At 49.0% G+C, this 6000-nt stretch overlaps 1 protein-coding gene across 2 annotated transcripts in view; it reads left to right on the top strand.

Annotated features, from left to right (window-relative positions):
• The window catches only part of SEC14L5 (SEC14 like lipid binding 5), a 52647-nt gene continuing 46647 nt past the window's right edge, over positions 1-6000 (top strand). The window contains exon 1 of one of the 2 annotated variants that reach the window (XM_034784467.1): positions 1-99. The gene's annotated coding sequence lies outside the window, so the exon portion shown is untranslated. Of the gene's footprint in view, positions 100-4629; positions 4727-6000 lie in introns of those variants that run through there. The other variant, XM_034784468.1, reaches the window with a different exon arrangement.

Below are 6000 nucleotides of genomic sequence, written 5' to 3'. Positions count from 1 at the left end.
CTGTATGCCGGTGACCGGGAGAACAGCCGCGGCAGCAGAAGGCCGGGCCGCTGCCTCCGCCATGGATCCGGTCCGGCTGTTCCGCGACGCGGTGTGAGGGTGAGTCCCGCAGAGTGGGGCCGGCTCCCAGCCCCTGCAGCACCCCCAGATCCCTACCGCCCCCTCCCCCCCGTGCCAGCTCCCCCGCAGCCCGCCTCCCACACACCCGGCTCGGCTCCCCCGCAGCTCCTTGTCGCTGCCCGGCTCGGCTCGGCTCCCCCGCAGCCCGCCGGCCAGCCCCCCAGCTCCCTGCCGCTGCCCGGCTCAGCTCCCCCGCAGCCCGCTCCCACACACCCGGCTCGGTTCCCCCGCAGCTCCCTGCCGCTGCCCGGCTCAGCTCCCCCGCAGCCCGCCGGCCAGCCCCGGCGCATCCTCAGAGTTTCCCTCCCTATGCGGGTGGCTCATCTCCTCCGCCCCCGCCTTTCTGCTTTGCTATGGGCCAGCCCCGGCTCTGGTGCATCCCGTGGGGACGGAGCTCCGGTTCCCTCCGTACTTGACTATTTCCACCCTGGCAGGCGGTGCACCCCAGCCGTCCGCCGCGGCGCCCCGGGCTTTCCTGGCAGGGCCAGGGACAGTGCCATAAGCTGCCCCTCCCTCCGGAGAGCGGGGTGAACGCTGGGGAGTCGCCCCCCAGCTCCCTGTTGCCGCTCCAGGGCGGGGAGCTGTCCCGGGGGCTAGACTGGGCTGCTGGCCCTAGACCCTGCTTGCTTTGCTCACCGCCTCACCCAGCTGGGGAGAAGGATCATTCCGCCGCATCCCCTGTCGTGAGGATCATGTCCGCTCCAGCCCCCTCTTCCTGGGTGAGGGGCAGGGCGGAGGGAATCTCTTCCTCTGTGCAACTCCGGTGCCAGCCTTCCTTGCTGCCCTGAGCTTTGTGCAGCAGTAGGGAATTGATTGGACTCTGGACAATTTCGCTGCTGGCCACAGGGCTCTAAACAGCCCCTGTAAAACTGGAGAGACAAGGTGGGTGAGGTAATAACTTTTATTGGACCAACTTCTGGTGGTGAGAGAAACAAGCTTTCGAGCCACACAGCCACAGCGCTCTTCTTCAGGTGAGTTACCCAGAGAGCAGCCGCTAGGTAAAGTTAGGTGCTAAGCAGCAGCTCAGGCACTGCCTCAGGAAGACAGCACTTCTGTGGGTCCCATCGAGCAGCTTTTCTTTGCAACCATAAAGTCTGGAAACTTACTACCCACTGCTCCAGTCGTGAACCCTCACGCAGCTCTGCTGATGCTTCTCAACCTGGCCTGCAGCCCCCTGTATTAATCCTGGCCTGGGCTCCCACATAACTGCTAATGTCCCTGAATGCTGGTCTTTATCACCCTTTCTCCTTAACTTCTCCTCTGTGGGACCCCATGGAGCCTTCCCAATGCACTTAAATCCTGAACTGTGCTGATACCTGCTGATCCAGTGTGTCCCACGACCTTTGGTAGTTCCAGACTCGTAACAATGGATAGGGGTAAACTGCTGTATGATGTGGAAGAAGTTAATAATGGTCTATTCTCACTTGAACCAACCGGGATTTGATTTCTGCACATTAGATGCTGAAGACTTCCTAGTAAGCTACTCTAGAGTAGCTTAGAAGAAAATTCCCATTGCATCAGCTGCAAGTTGGCAGCCCTAAGGCAAGACTCTGTCAGTGGTGCTGGACAGGTATATCTTGTGCTCTCTGATAGAACACCAGAGGCTTGCATGTACTAGGGCTCCACTGGTGCAACTGAACAAGCTGTAGCATGGGTGGGATTTTTTTCTCTAAAGTTGCCTGGTGCAGGCACTATGTCTGTGGGTAGGAGAGTGGGGATGTACGGATGAGTACAGCTCAAGGAAGGCACTAGTGGGTGGAATGAAGGAGACATGAAAAAATGTCAGTCTTGCTGATGGGAGAAGTTGGAGAAGATCTTAGTTAGGAGCCTCAGGGGAGTGGAGAGAGGAGTAAAGCTGTTGGAGTGGTGATGAGTAACTGACAAGCCTGAAAACTCTTCTATCTTGCAGTAAATCACTTTACACTGTAAAATTCATTTAGGAAAAAAAAAAAGACTAAGTACTTAGTTGCCTTCTATTTCCGGTTCCCATATCTAACTTCTCTTGCCTTCTGATTTTTTTTTTTTTTAAAGCTTGAAAACAACTCTTTTCCCTTAGCAGTCTTATCCTTTCAAAGTCTCTTCCCTTCTGCCTGGGCTTGAAATAAACACGGAGCTAACATTGGCATGTCTGCCCCAGCCTCATCACGGATATCATTAAACTCTTTTCTATATAGCTTCTTATTCTATGCTCATCACCATGGTATTGGAGTAATAATCTTCCAGTAGTGTATTAAGCAAGATGATGAACGCCTTTCTTGTGGTGTTTTCTCCTCCTCTCTCCAGGTGCGAATTGTGTGTTAATTCAGAGGTGTGTTTTGGTAGGGTTTCTTTGATGGTGTTAAGGTTTTTTTGTTTTGTTTTGTTGTCCATGTTACACTCTGTTTTTATATCAGAGAAGGCAATACTGAAGAAGTGTGTCTTGCATTTAAATGTAATATGGAATTCAGTGGATGGAATGCTAAGCTCTGGTTTTGTGTGGGTCTTACTAAATGACCTTTTAAACAATATTTTTAAACAAAGGACTTTCAAAAGGGCAGGTTGTCCACAACTCCATTTGATGTTACTGAGAACTGTGGGTTGCTGAAAACGAGGCCCAAATATTTCTAACTTCAAAAGACTGGCCCCTGCAAGTTACTATAAAAGTACTGATATACTTGGCTCAGCTCCTGTGTGCACCTTGATTGGCTTTAGTGCAGGGTTAAACCAGGCCTGACTGTTCTCTGGGTTGGCATACTAGTAGTTTGGGTTCCCTTACCACACTGGTAACGCATTGAATCCATGACTTGTGCAGCAATAAGAACGCCTGCCTATATCATGAAACTGTTTGAAGATGATACAATGGTGAGCCTTGCTCAAAGCTCCAATTCAGCCTCTTCTCCACTGGTGCTGTGCCTTTGTGAACAGGAGGTGCCTGCATAACAGTCCCAGTGGTGTAGTAGATCTTCTTAGTGCATCAGTCGCTGTCTATACAGCCTGTCAGTTCCACTCTGTGAACTCCACTACACCAGGGCCAAGTATGTTTGAAGCCACTTAGCTGTACAAATAGCACCACACACACCATGGCACTCAGTTGTATGCTGTTTGGCCAGTGATCAACTTCATCTGCTAGCATGTCTAGCGCTTTCCCCTAGAAGCCTGCTGCCAGCTGGCCTGAGGCTGACATGCAGGTGCTGGTGGCCATCTGGGGAGATGAGCTCTGGGCGAGGCTGAATTCTGTAAGGAGCTCTGTGCTGTGTAACTGGGGGTATGGGCTTTAATCAGAACAGCAAGCGGTACTGTGCAAAGATTAAATATTGGAACCAGAGTTCCTTCCAATAAAGCCTGGGACAACAAAAGTAGGTCCAGCTCTGCATGTAAAATGTATCTGTTCTCTAAGCTGGACTGAATTGTTGGACCTTACATGCAGCCTCCTATGCTACTAGCTAGCATGGAGATTACTTGCAATGCAGTAGTGCAAATGCCACCTTTTGAACCGGGTGCCCAAGAGGAATGAGGAGCTGGCATGGGAGATGCCAGTCTGAGAGATTCCCAACATGTAGCCAGGATCTCTCTGGGAAATCCCAGGATACAGACACACCGTGGAAATGGCATTCAAGCCAGTTTGGCAGGAGAAGAAACCTGTGTATGAGCAGCCTTCTATGCCAAGTATGCAGCTTTGCATTGTATTAGGCCTCAACGGGGGCTTATCTTGAGACCCTAGCTGGAAGTGTTTGCTTCTACCTTGTTCTGCTAGTCTCCACCACTCCTCCTCCTCCCTTTGTACCACTCCACTTTTGTAGCATAATTTTATTGCATCCCTTGGTATTCCAATGAATGGATGAGATATTGCTAGGTTAATAACCCTGTCACTTATTTTTCATTGTAATGGCCATATTGCTCGATAGGCGTAGAGGCAGGTGGACAGGATCCAAATTGGTGGAATGGTTGGTGGATCTGAGATCCAAGAAAAAAGAAGCTGGAAACTCCCATTGTTTGTCATCGAGAGATGGAAAAGGGATTCTGATCGAATGCTTTGGTTATGAGGATGAGGTTCACTTCTGGAGGACAGAACAGCTTTAGGCAGGAGATTCTAGAATCTCCAGAGATTTCCAGAAGGCGAGGAAGGAGAGACATGAGAACAGATGGTTCCAGTGAGAGAACTTAAGAGGTCAAGAAAACATGACTGCATAGTTGATCCAGCAACTGACTCCTGTCAATACAAATGTGCTAGCCAGGACAGCACTATTGTTGCTCTTCCCCTACTCTCCTGTAGTTTCTCAGGCATTCCCCACTTTCACATGAATGGGGCAAGGAAAATGAGAACCCCAAACATACACTTCTTTCTGTAAAATACTATGGTTTTAGTTACTGTAAATGCTAGTCTGGTTTGATACTGCAGCTGGTCATTGTATGTGTAATACAGTAGATTCCAGAAAAAATCAGACAAGTAGCACCCTTTAATATCGATTGCTCAACAGTTTTTGTTTTTTGTTTTTGTTTTTTTTTGTCCTCGACAATGTCCCTCCAACTCTAAGCCAAATCACTGCTGAACAATGAGAAATAACTGCAGGAAACCATTCCACGTGTACTCCTACTCCCCAAAGCACTCTTGAAATCCCTCCCAGAAGTAAGTGCTGCAGTGGAGTGTGTAAGTGATTTGACTTTTTAGTTGCACTTGTGCTCTTATGTTGTTGTAGTTCCTGTATAGAAACACAGGATGGGAATTTCACATCTGGCTACACGTCATAAAATCTTTTTGCCTATACAAAGATAAAAGAAAAAAGCTGTCATGGGAATAATAAAAATTGTAAGCTAGATGTTAGCATTTTATTTAGAATCAGACCTACAGGCTCTTTCCCCCAGTTCCCCCATCTGTACAGCAAAGGGTACAGAATAGTTCTAATTTGAACAGCATGCTGTCTGCAGGCTGGGCTAATCAGTAACAGCCCCAGTTGCAATAGCTTGCCTTTCGATGCACAGGTTGCTGCTTGCCCTACTGCTTACTCACTTCCCTGCTCCTTAAGGACCCCGTTTTCTTTTACTTGTTCAAATTGCAGCAGGCAGATGATATTGCTACATTAGTTACTAAACTGTTGTGGGTTAGGACATCTCCACCTTCACTCCATCACCGTGTTGTCCCCTGCAGAATCTGTAGCTGATTCACCATTGTCTAAGGTTTGTGTAATCTGGGAATGACTTCATGAGCCATGGTAAAAGTGGGTAGACAGGTTCACCTAGAATCACTGTAGAGATGGAGGCTTTGTTAGTATTCCTCAGTGGGAATATAGTCCCTTTCCCTCAAAGTCATGAATTTCTGGAAAAAAAAAAAAATTGGCCGTGGGCACATCACTCAGCCATTCTCTACACAGCTGGGCCCTTGCCCAGGTGATCCATTTAAGACTTGCACCGCTACTGAGTAGTATCCATTGGTTAATGTATTCCTGGAGACTGGCCAAGAGTAGGCACATGAGTTCCATCAATAGCTCCTGCACAGTTTGGGAAATCTGCTGCTGAAAAGTTCTTCGATGATCTCTGCTATACTGGTCATCTCAGTAACATGCCCGTACAAGGCATTATGTAGTGTTCCTGCATACCTACCTTCATGGTGACATCTGCCACCATGGATTTCTGAACCCTAAACTGGGCCAACTGACCAGTAACTAGGTAGGTCGGGTTTCTATAGGAGGATCTTATGGTGTTTTCCATGAGGAACAGTGCTGTCATCTGGGCAGTTCAGGGGCTGCAATGTCTGTACTGTCTCACCACAGAAGGTTGTACAAGTCTCCTTCTGTCTGAAGTTCTGCAGCCATTGCTGCTTGTCCCAGGTCTGAAGAACAACTCTAGCCCACTAGTTCGTGGCCATAGTCTGCGCCCACTCTCTAAGCTTTATCCAGTGAACAT

The sequence above is a fragment of the Trachemys scripta genome, chromosome 10 (genome assembly GCF_013100865.1).
Source record: "Trachemys scripta elegans isolate TJP31775 chromosome 10, CAS_Tse_1.0, whole genome shotgun sequence".
Classification (NCBI taxonomy): Eukaryota; Metazoa; Chordata; order Testudines; family Emydidae; genus Trachemys; species Trachemys scripta.
The sequence above is the reverse complement of the archived record's forward strand: the minus strand, read 5'-3'. Positions and strand labels throughout refer to the sequence as shown.